General features: G+C 33.1%; 1 long non-coding RNA gene across 1 annotated transcript in view; it reads right to left on the bottom strand.

The window, feature by feature from the left end:
* Window positions 1–4,493: 4,493 nt before the first annotated feature.
* The window catches only part of LOC309620793, a 959,234-nt gene continuing 950,938 nt past the window's right edge, over window positions 4,494–12,789 (bottom strand). The window contains exon 9 of the long non-coding RNA XR_014239625.1: window positions 4,494–12,452. This is a non-coding gene — a long non-coding RNA (uncharacterized lncRNA). The remainder of the gene's footprint in view (window positions 12,453–12,789) is intronic.

The raw sequence follows: 12,789 nt of genomic DNA, 5'->3' as shown, positions 1-12,789 counted from the left end.
TAAGTGAAACCAGTCAGACAGAGACAGACAAGTACTGTATGATATCACTTATATGTGGAATCAAAGAAATGCAACAAACTAGTGAATATAATAAAAAGGAGCAGACTCACAGATATAGAGAACAAACTACTGGTTACTAGTGGTGTAGGCTCACAGATGTATTGTACAACATGGGAAATATAGCCAAAATTTTGTAATAATTGTAAATGGAAAATAAACTTTAAAAATTATATAAAACATTTTAAATAAAATTAAAAAATAAACTTCCTGGGGGAAAAAAGATGGAGAAATATATACCATGTAAACACTAACCAAAATAGGCAAAAATTAAATCAGGAACTATTCATTCCTTTTAATATCACACACAAAAGCTCATATGAATATCTTCTCTGTTTAGTTTTCTTTTTGATATTGATTTCTACTTTAATCAAAACATGTTCAGAAAAGATAATATAATAGAAATTCTTTGAAATTTATTGAAGACTAACTTTATAGATTAACATGTGGTCAATAATTTAAAAATTTTTATGTATACTTGAATATATATGACTTCAAGCAGCAAGAATGGGGTGGGGGAAAGGCTTTTCTCATGCTTTCTCTTCCTTTATCAGAGAGAAAAAAAAATAGGGAGGGTGGGAGGGAGGCTCAAGAGGGAGGGGATATGGGGATATATGTATACATATAACTGATTCACTTTGTTGTACAGCAGAGAGTAACACAACATTGTAAAGCAATTATACTCTAATAAAGTTGTAAGAAAAAAAAGGATAAATGACTATAAAGTCATTAAATAGGAAAATTAAATAAAATTATTTGGATGATTAAACCCATTTTTGAAAAACATAAATTGCAGATGAACCGGTTTGCAGGGCAGAAATTGAGACACAGATATAGAGAACAAACGTATGGACACAAAGGGGGGAAAGTGGTGGGGGGTGGTGGTGTGATGAATTGGGCAATTGGGATTGACGTATACACTGATGTGTATAAAATTGATGCCTAATGAAAATAAAATTAAAATAAAATAAAAAAGAAAAACATAAATTGAAAATTTCAGAAACTTCAGTTGAATGTAGCACAGATAAAATCATAGCAGATTGTGGATTTACTTTATCCTCCACTACCATGATAACAAAATATTTTTTAACTATAAAATAAAAATAACTCTGAACAATTACTAACCAAAGGTACAAATGTGTCAATTTAGGTACCTAGGGATATCATTTGAATATTAAACAATTAAACAAGACATTTGTTAAAAAACAGCATTGTTCAAAGTTCTATGAAACTTATTCTACACACATTCTTTCTAATGACAAAATCACTTGATTCTGGTTACTTTATTCTACTTGAAATAATTCCATAATTTTTTCAATGCTCCAAATTCTTAAGATAGAAAAAATCAACTGAAAAAAGGGGCACAAATTTTGGCAGTGTGGGTCAAATTCTTATTAAACTTGAAGAAAGTAAAAAGAATATTAACAATAGTCTTAGGTATTCAAAATTTAAATCCAATTTGAAAAACAAATAACTGTCCTGTTATAGAAAATTAAAAATATGAAGATGAGAAAAATATTATCATGCTCTTGTTGAATGCATAATATGTAGGCTTCTACATTTGGCAGAACAATGCATAGCACTGAGACTAAGATTATCCAAGAAACTTTATGAAGATGATAATGCAACTTGATTCATCTAGCAGAAATAAACACAACGTTTGATAACATTTATAGCTAAACATTTATGCAAAATACAATGGTGCAACATACTATGAAAGATTTTAGGGTATGAAATCTAAAGCCAAATAATTAAAATTATAACAGATGTGGTGAATGAAATAATTTGAACAAGATTAAAAATTCTAAATATAATTTGGTTATTTTAGTATAACAAAAGGACAATGGATAGGAAAGTGACACAAAATGAAATACAAATGGAAATAAATTAACCTAACTGTATTTCAAATAAATAATGTCATCACATTGAAGTGACACTAACTCAAGGTACTTTTGAAGAGTATTTTGATCATATGCCCTCAGAATAAAGATAATTAGAACTATAAACAAATAGTGCATACTCTAGTTGGTTGATTTGTTTTCCCAGTGGATTGAGTCAACAATTTTGAAACTATGTATATTGTAGAACTGATCAAATAAGTAAATATATTGTAGACAATTAGAGCCAGGTTTTTCACTGTTGGAGAAGAGAGTTTAAAATATGGAAACAGGAAAGCAAGAATAAACCCTCTTTTGTTTACTGGATTTTAAAGTATCAGTATTAATATATATTAGTTAATATAAATACATATAAATAACCCTGAATATATAGATACACACATATATAACCTTAAAAAGGATGCATATATGTATAATACACATACATATATATGTATAATACATATAAATGTATATTTTAATATAGTATATTATTTAAATTATATGTAACTATTTTAATATATTATATTTTAATATATTATTTGTATATATTTTTTAAAATAGTGTATATACGGGACCTAGAAGCAATGATACATCATTAGCAATCAACAGCACATCTAGCACCCAGATCTTGGTTTCCAAATACCATTTTCCACTAATAGAAACCACATTCCTTGGGAAGGTTTGGAGCAGGGAAGGTACAATATAAGCCTGAAAGGACTTCTGCCAGAAAATGAGGAAATGCTCAAATAATGATTGACATGTTAAAAGGACACAGAAGTCAGTTTGAAGGGGCTACCATTGGCCAAATCAAGAATAATTTAAAAATCGCAATAAATGATGCAGGAACAGATAATCCAAATAATAAAATAAGAAATCAAAAATTCATATTACTATATATGTACATAAATAAAAATAAATAATTAGGGGAGAAGAGAAAACTCATCCTTGCAATAGCATCCCAACTAGTAAAATAGGAATGAAAAAATTAGAAAATCACCATTTGGCAACTAACATAACAATAACTGCTTTAGACAAGGATCATCAGTGGATAGCAAAGCTAGTGAAAGATGAGAAATAAGATATCTAATCAGTCTCAAAATATCTCTCCAACAGATACTTATTAATTACAAAGGGAAAACTAGTAACTTCGTAGTGGAGAAACCTGGCAGACAACCCTTTAACCCAATGATCAAAGTTAACATTACCAATAATGGGATGAAATGCCATCATGAACCTCATGATATATGATGTGAAGAACCACTATTAACTCTGTGATAGCCCAGTCAATAATGTGTAAGTTGAATCTAATCAAAAGGAAACATAAGGAAAACCTAAACTGAGGGATATATGACAAAGTAACTGGCCTGTACTGTCCAAAAATGTCAAGAAAAAAAAAAAGATTTTAGAAAAGTCCCAGATTAAAGGAAACTAAAATGTGATACTGAAGTACAATGTGTGAATCCATAAAAGGATCCTGGACCAAATATTTCTTTTTCTTTACCTATGAAGGACATTAGTATGAAAAATGATGAAATTGAATAGGGCTGAAAAATTACATAATATTATTTTATCATTTTTAAGTTCCTCATTTTGATAAGTTTACTGTGCTTATGTAATGTAATATGTGTTTTAAGGAAATACATCTTGGGTTATTTAGAGATAGAGGGAATTATATCTCTAACCTTTTCTCAAGTAGCTCTGAAAAAATCATATATACATACATGAGAGAGGAGAGACAGAGACAGAGACAGAGACAGCAAATGTGCTAGGATAAAATTTTAACATTTGGGAGAACTTCGTGAAGAGTATATAGAAATTATTTATGATTTTCATAGTATTTCTATAATTCTGACATTATTTCAAAATAAAAAGTAAAAGAAAACAAAAAAGATAATTTAAACTACCACTCAGTTTTTAAGATACAACTGCTGATGTGTGAATCAGTTAAAGCAGATAAAAATTAATAGATTTTTGAATTTCTGAAATGCAAATGTCTTTACATAGAACATTTGTGGATATATTCTCTAGCAGATGTCACAAACAGAGAATTGTATATGTTTTTATTAGTCTACTTTCAAAAATTGAATCTTAAGAAAATTAACTTGAGAGGCTAGGGATGCTATAAAGTTATAAGTATTCATCAAAGCATATAAATTTCAACAGGTCTTAAACAAAATCTCAGGTATCCTACTTTTCTTTTTCTGTATATTCTTTTTTTTTCCAGGGGTCATTTGTGATTTCTTCTTTTTTTCACATCTTTATTGGGTATAAATGCTTTACAATGTTGTGTTAGTTTCTGCTGCACAACAAAGTGAATCAGCTATATGTACACATATCCCCATATCCCCTCCCTCTTGAGCCTCCCTCCCGCCCTCCCTATCCCATTCCTCAAGCTCATCACAAAGCACCAAGCTGATCTCCCTGTGCTATGCAGCAGCTTCCCACTAGCTATCCATTTTACATTTGGTAGTGTATATACGTCAATGCTACTCTCTCACTTCATCCCAGCTTCCCCTTCCCGCCCCCCCCCCCACAGCAGGGCCTGCAAGTCTGTTCTCTACGTCTGCATCTTTATTCCTGCTCTGCCACTAGGTTCATCAGTACCACTTTTTAAAATTACATATATATGGGTTAGCACACAGTATTTCTTTTACTCTTTCTGACATACTTCACTCTGTATGACAGATTCTAGGTCCATCCACCTCACTACAAATAACTCAATTTCGTTCCTTTTTATGGCTGAGTAATATTCCATTGTATATATGTGCCACATCTTTATCCAGTCATCTGTCGATGGACATATAGGTTGCTTCCATGTCCTGGCTATGGTAAACAGTGCAGCAATGAACATTGTGGTCATGTCTCTTATTGAATTATGGTTTTCTCAGGGTATATGCCCAGTAGTGGGATTGCTGGGTCGCATGGTAGTTCTATTTTTAGTTTTCAAGGAACATCCATACTGTTCTCCATAGTGGCTGTATCAATTTACATTCCTACCAACAGTGCAAGAGGGTTCCCTTTCCTCCACACCCTTTCCAACATTTATTGTTTGTAGATTTTCTGATGATGCCCATTCTGACTGGTGTGAGGTGATACCTTATGGTGGTTTTGATTTGCATTTCTCTAACGATTAGTGATGTTGAGCATCTTTTCATGCATTTGTTGGCCATCTGTATGTATTCATTGGAGAAATGTCTATCTAGGTCTTCTGCCCATTTTTGGATGGGGTTGTTTGTTTTTTTGATATTGAGCTGCGTGAGCTGCTTGCATATTTTGCAGATTAATCCTTTGTCAGTTGCTTCATTTGCAAATATTTTCTCCAGATCTGAGGGTTGTCTTTTTGTCTTGTTTATGGTTTCCTTTGCTGTGCAAATGCTTTTAAGTTTCATTACATCGCATTTGTTTATTTTTGTTCTTATTTCCATTTCTCTAAGAGGTGGGTCAAAAAGGATCTGGCTGTGATTTATTGCATAGAGTGTTCTGCCTATGTTTTCCTCTAAGAGTTTCATAGTGTCTGGCCTTACATTTAGGTCTTTAATCCATTTTGAGTTTATTTTTGTGTATGGTGTTAGGAAGTGTTCTAATTTCATTCTTTTACATGTAGCTGTCCATTTTTCCCAGCACCACTTATTTAAGAGGCTGTCTTTTCTCCATTGTATATTCTGGCCTCCTTTAGCAAAGATAAGATGACCATATGTGCATGGCTTTATCTCTGGGCCTTCTATCTTGTTCCATTGATCTATTTTTTTTGTGCCAGTACCATACTATATTGATGACTGTAGCTTTGTAGTATAGTCTGAAGTCAGGGAGCCTGATTCCTCCAGCTCCGTTTTTCTTTCTCAAGATTGCTTTGGCTTTTTGGGGTCTTCTGTGTTTCCATACAAATTTTAAAATTTCTTGTTCTAGTTCTGTGAAAAATGCCATTGGTAATTTGATATGGATTGCACTGAACTTGTAGATTGCTTTGGGTAGTATAGTCATTTTCACAGTATTGATTCTTCCATTCCAGGAGCATGGTATATCTCTCCATCTGTCTATGTTATCTTTGATTTCTTTCATTAGTGGTTTATAGTTTTCTGCATACAGTTCTTTTGTCTCCCTAGGTAGGTTTATTCCTAGGTATTTTATTCTTTTTGTTGCAATGGTAAATGAGAGTGTTTCCTTAATTTCTCTTTCTGATCTTTTGTTGTTAGTGTATAGGAATGCAAGAGATTTCTGTGCATTAATTTTGTATCCTGCAACTTACCAAATTCATTGATTAGTTCTAGTAGTTTTCTGGTAGCATCTTTAGGATTCTCTATGTGCAGTATCATGTCATCGGCAAACGGTGACAATTTTACTTCTTCTTTTCCAATTTGGATTCCTTTTATTTCTTTTTCTTCTCTGATTGCTGTGGCTAGGACTTCCAATACTATGTTGAATAATAGTGGTGAGAGTGGACAACCTTGTTTTTTCCGGATCTTAGAGGAAATGCTTTCAGTTGTTAACCACTGAGAATGATGTTTGCTGTCGGTTTGTCATATATGGCTTTTATTATGTTGAGGTAGGTTCCCTCTAAGCCCACTTTCTGGAGAATTTTTTTTATCATAAATTGGTGTTGAATTTTTCAAAAGCCTTTTCTGCATCTATTGAGATTATCATATGGTTTTTATTCTTTAATTTGTTAATATGGTGTATCAAATTGATTGTTTTGCATGTATTGAAGAATCCTTGCATCCCTGGGATAAATCCTACTTGATCATGTTGTATGATCCTTTTAAAGTGTTGTTGGATTCTGTTTGCTAGTATTTTGTTGAGGATTTTTGCATCTATGTACATCAGTGATATTGGTCTATATTTTCTTTTTTTGTGATATCTTTGTTGGTTTTGGTATCAGGGTGATGGTGGCCTCATAGAATGAGTTTGGGAGTGTTCCTCCCTCTGCAATTTTTTGGAAGAGTTTGAGAAGGATGAGTATTAGCTCTTCTCTAAATGTTTGATAGAATTCGCCTGTAAAGCCATCTGGTCCTGGACTTCTGTTCGTTGGAAGATTTTTAATTGCAGTTTCTATTTCATTACCTGTGATTGGTCTGTTTGTATTTTCTAATTCTTCCTGGTTCAGTCTTGGAAGGTTGTACTTTTCCAGGAATTTGTCCATTTCTTTCAGGTTGTCCATTTTATTGGCATATAGTTGCTTGCAGTAGTCTCTTATGATCTTTTGTATTTCTGCAGTGTCAGTTGTAATCTCTCCTTTTTCATTTCTAATTTTATTGACTTGCATCCTCTCCCTTTTTTTCTTGATGAGTCTGGTTAAAGGTTTATCAATTTTGTTTATCTTCTCAAAGAACCGGCTTTTAGTTTTATTGATCTTTGCTATTGTTTTCTTTGTTTCTATTTCATTTATTTCTGCTCTGATCTTTATGATTTCTTTCCTTCTACTAATTTTCGGTTTTCTTTGTTCTTCTTTATCTAATTGCTTAAGGTGTAAGGTTAGATTGTTTATTTGAGATTTTTCTTGTTTCTTGAGGTGAGCTTGAAATGCTATGATCTTCCCTCTTAGAACTGCTTTTGCTGCATCCCATAGGTTTTAGATCATCGTGTTTTCATTGTCATTTGTTTCTAGGTATTTTTTGATTTCTTCAGTGATCTCTTGGTTATTTAGCAGCGCACTGTTTAGCCTCCATGTATTTGTGTTTTTTACTGTTTTTTTCTTGTAATTGATTTTTAATCTCATAGTGTTGTGGTCGGAAAAGATGCTTGATACAATTTCAATTTTCTCAAATTTTCCAAGGTTTGATTTGTGGCTGAAAATATGATCTATTCTGGAGAACGTTCCATAGACACTTGAGAAGAAAGTGTATTCTTCTGCTTTTGGGTGAAATGTCCTAAAAATATCAATTAAGTCTATCTGGTCTGTTGTGTCATTTAAAGCTTGTGTTTCCTTATTTATTTTCTGTCTGGATGATCTATTGGTAGAACTGGGGTGTTAATGTCCCCCACTCTTATTGTGTTACTGTTGATTTCTCCTTTTATGGCTGTTAGCATTTTCCTTATATATTGAGGTGCTCCTATGCTGGGTGAAGAAATATTTATAATTGTTATGTTTTCTTCTTGGATTGATCCCTTGATCATTATGTAGTGTCCTTCTTTGTCTCTTGTAATAGTCTTTGTTTTAAAGTCTATTTTGTTTGATATGAGAATTGCTACTCCAGCTTTCTTTTGATTTCCATTTGCATGGGATATCTTTTTCCGTCCCCTCACTTTCAGTCTGTATGTGTCTCTAGGTCTGAAGTGGGTCTCTTGTAGACAGCATATATACAGGTCTTGTTTTTGTATCCTGCTGCCCCTGCCAACCTATTGCCCCCTCCCAACAGCCTCCACCATCACCATACATACAAAGCAAAAGCTTCAAGTCTCCCTGAAGCTACAAAATTTTCCTTCTTTAAGAATGTCAGCAGCTATTGACTTCCCAGTCTATGCTAGATTGCCAGTTATAGTAAAAATGTACCAGTCTCTTTACTGTTGGCGGCATAGCGTGGCATGCATGATCTTAGTTCCCCGATCAGGGATCAAATCCATGCCTCCTGCAGTGGAAGCGCAGAGTCCTATCCACTGGACTGCCAGGGAATTCCCACCATTGACTGTTAAGATAATTGCCTGGTAGAATCACTGGTCATAGAATTTCTTGCAGTCATGAGCCATGGTATTAGTTTACTAGGGCTGCTATAACAGAGTACCACAAACCAGGTGACTTAAACAGCAGAAATCTATTGTCTCATATTCTTGGGGACTAAAAGTCTAAGATCAAGGTGTTGGTAGGGTTGGGTCATTCTAAGGACTATGAGAGAGAGTCTGTTCTATACCTCTCCCTTAGCTTCTGGTGGTTTGCTGGAAATTTTTGGCATTTCTTGGCTTTTAGAGGTATCACCCTTATCTTTACATATTATTCTTCTTATGTGTGTTTCTCTGTGTCCAAATTTATCCTTTTTATGAGGATACCAGTCATATTGGATTTGGGCCCACCCTAATGACCTCATCTTAAGTAATTACATCTACAACAACCATATTTCCAAAAAGTCACATTCTGAGGTACTGAGGGTTAGGATTTCAACATATGAATTTTAGGGGGACACAACCCAACCCATACTTGCATGAGTTACTTTCTACTCAAAATAGTATCATTTCCAGCATGATTGATGAAGATGCTCTTTTTCTCATTGCTTATTATTAATGACCAGAAATCTGGAAGAACTATAACAAATGCTGATATTCTCAGTTCAGGTTATGCTATGCCTTCTGCATTGAATGTTCTGATAAGATGCTCTCTATGACATAACTTTACAAGTTGAACAGATTATATAATTGACCTGATTTTAAATAAATTACCTAGTGGCTGGCACATAGTAAATGCTCAAAAATGATAACAGTTCATATTAAATATAGCAATTTTAAACCATTTTCTAACTTATAGTAGTATCTCAGTGCACATTTATTACATATTACACAGTAAAGGAAGTACTTGATTTGGACAGGAAAACAGATGTAGCAAAACAATTTGATATAACTCCCTCTGCATTATCCATCAATTAAAAATGACTGTCACCTGCAAATTAGACTAATTTGATAATATTTAAAATGAGCTAGTGGATGTTCTGGTGGGTGTAATTGGTAGGAGATTTGAGCATATGATAAACATACTTATCACAATGAAATTAAAATAGGAGAATTTGGATATTCCCTTTTAAATTCACTGTAACATGATGTGAAGTATTAGTTAAAAGAGCAAGTATTTTTTGAACTTGAACATATTCCAAATGTTGAATTGACACTTGGTATACAGAGGTGATTAAAGCAGACATGCTTACTTTCACACTGGTTCATAAGTCTTTTATTAATCATATTTCACTTTAATGGATCACAGTAGAAAATGGAAACTGTTAATATAATAAAATCATTAATTTTTATAGTAAGCCTCTTTACATGCTTTTTAAAAAACACTCTATTAACTATTATATAATAACTGAGAAACCTTTTCCCAGCTTAGGAGAATATGATGCAATAGTTTTTAAAAAATAGCATCTTCAAAGGTAACATTTGGCTCACAAATACTGAAAATTGAATTTAATAATTTAAAACCATAATTTGACTGAAATATAATACTGTAAATAACATTTGATTATTAAGAAATAATTTTCACTTAAAGACTGAATGGAAATTATTATGTTTCAAAGGCATTTTTAAAGCATTCATACCCAGGAAGTATGCCTTCTAAAAATATTAAACCTTACAGAACAAAATATCAGCATGGAATTTAGTTCCAATGACATCTACATTGCCAGCTCCACTCTTTGCCTGGTTCACTACCTTCCATAGATTTGCACTTAACTAAGCTTTAAATACAGGGTTCCTTGATAGTCTAAGGGAGAAAAAGTAGTCTTCAGCTTTGCAACCAACTTTCCATCTGTACGTGTTCCAACTAAACTACCATGTATATGATCCACAATGGCAGGCAGAACGGCAGAATTCACCTGATGTCAACATGGTAACACAATTATATGCAAATATTTTTCTACCTTCAATTTGAAAAGTTGATTTGAAAAATCAAAATTAAAGATTATACACTATTGGGGATTCCCTGGCTGGCCAGTGGTTAGGACTCCATGCTTTCACTGCCGAAGGCTTGGGTTCAATCCCTGGTCAGGGAACTAAGATCCCACAAGCCACGCAGCACAGCCAAAAAAAAAAAAAAAAAAAAAAAAAATATATATATATATATATATATATATATATACTATTATTTTCACTTCCTGAAATTATTGTCATATGTGAGCAAGGAAATATGTACAAGGATACTGTTTGTGTAATTTTTTATATTAACTGAAGATTGGAAACAAGTTAAATGCCTATCAATAGAAGACTGGTGAAATAAATTATGGTATATCTACCTAATGAAGAATTTTGCAGCGATTCCAAAAAAAGAAGCCTACTCTATAATGTACATGTAGGGAAGTATCTTCAAAATACATATTAAATGAAGAAAAGTAGTAAGATAGTATGTACGATATTCTTTGTATAATCAAAATTATGCTTGTACTGTCATAGGTATTTCAAGGAGGATATGTAAGAGACTGTTAACATTAGTTATTTTGGGGGATAAGAAAGAAAGGAAGGAATAATTATTGTTCTTAAGTTCAAGCAGGATTCCAGTTAGGCAAACTGCCTGTTTGATTATAGGAATTAGGCACATGCCTATACATAGTTAATTGACATCCACCTGTCAACCACGTGATAGTCAACAGGTACAGCATGAGCATTAATCAGTCAGCAGAGATACCAGTAGTAAAAAAAAATCAGCAGCACAGGTGAGTATCTGTTGAATACTAATCGTGCTTCTCAATCAACTTACTATGTGAGTGGGATTGGTAGTATCCTTTGCTAATGAAATTGCTGAAATACTGAACTGATTAACCAAAGCCCTCTCTTGACATTTAAGGCATTTGTCATTATTCACAAGTCCACCCCCCATTCCCATCCCTGCCATAGGTTAACAAATTATAAATCATAACACCCAAACAGTTCAATGGAGAAAACATCAACAAGCGATTCCCATGATAAAAGAAACCATGTTTGCCCTCTTTGTTTGACAGCAAGAGAGATAGAAAATAATTCTGGAAAACCAATAATTTACTTCAAAGCCAAACAGGAAAAAATAATGCATTGGCCACTAGATGGCCCCCATATATTTTTCCCACTATTATAATAAGAACATGAAAGAAACAAAACAAGTAAAAGAGAAATATTTAATAAAATAATGTATGATTCTTTATCTTTTGCCTGAATACTCACAAGTAGAAATTATGACTCCTTATATATCACTTATTTAGCATATTTTCATAATGTGGAACTAGTGAAACTCTCCTACATTTTATCAGTAACCTTTTCAATGGTTCCTATTAAAATATTTTAAGAATTAAAAGTTGTTTTGTTTAACTTCTGGGCCACATCAAAATTCTTCATCTGATTTTGTCCCTGATGGCTAGCAATAGCATTTTTTTCTTTCTTAGTTTTGAGTCCCTGCTATGATTCCCACAGACTCTAGTTCTCTCTCTACTTTAAGTAAATCTTTCCTCTTCTTAAAACTTTCTGAGTTTAAATTTAGAACATAAGCAAGTCATTTACTTACAGGTACACATAGCTTTCTCTTTTACCATATTGTATATATTAAAACCCAATAATTTTTTCATGTAAAAATGACAGTTAAAATGTCAGCTGATTTGTATTTCATTTAGCTCATAATCCATTCAACAATCAGCTGCTTCTAAAGAGGTACTTTCATTATTGTGCATTTATAATGGAAATATCTGAGATTCCTAAAAATAGTAAAGAATAAGTGATTGCCTTAATGAATAATCATCTGTAGTTTGGCTGGTTACAGAATACCGATGTGTATCACATTTCACTAATGATCATTACCTTGATTTTCTCATTTTCTGCTTTCCAGAAGGGAAGGGCTTATCAGTTCCATGTCCTGTAAAACTTTAAATAGAAAACGAACTTAAGCTTTCCTTGCAAATTATATTTTCTCCATATGCTACCCAGTTCAAGAACTCAAGTCTGGTTACATACAGCCCAAAATCATGCCCCCCAAAATCATCTGTTTAGAAAATCTTCAATTGTGACTTCACATTTTTATGGACAATTTCCTGTTAGATTCTGTTCCCTAAGGGCTTTGGGCACTATTGAAAAGACGTGAGATGCTGCAGGCTACTTTTACCACCTCTTTGCCACTTGTTGGTCAGCCTCGCTTCCTTTGTTCAGCTCTTTTATTTATTTATTTTTTTCTGAGCCCTTGGATTCTGCTTAATTCTGAGGC

Source organism: Balaenoptera borealis, assembly GCF_965194805.1.
Source record: "Balaenoptera borealis genome assembly, chromosome: X".
Taxonomy (NCBI): Eukaryota; Metazoa; Chordata; class Mammalia; order Artiodactyla; family Balaenopteridae; genus Balaenoptera; species Balaenoptera borealis.
This window is presented reverse-complemented; position numbering and strand designations above follow the sequence as displayed.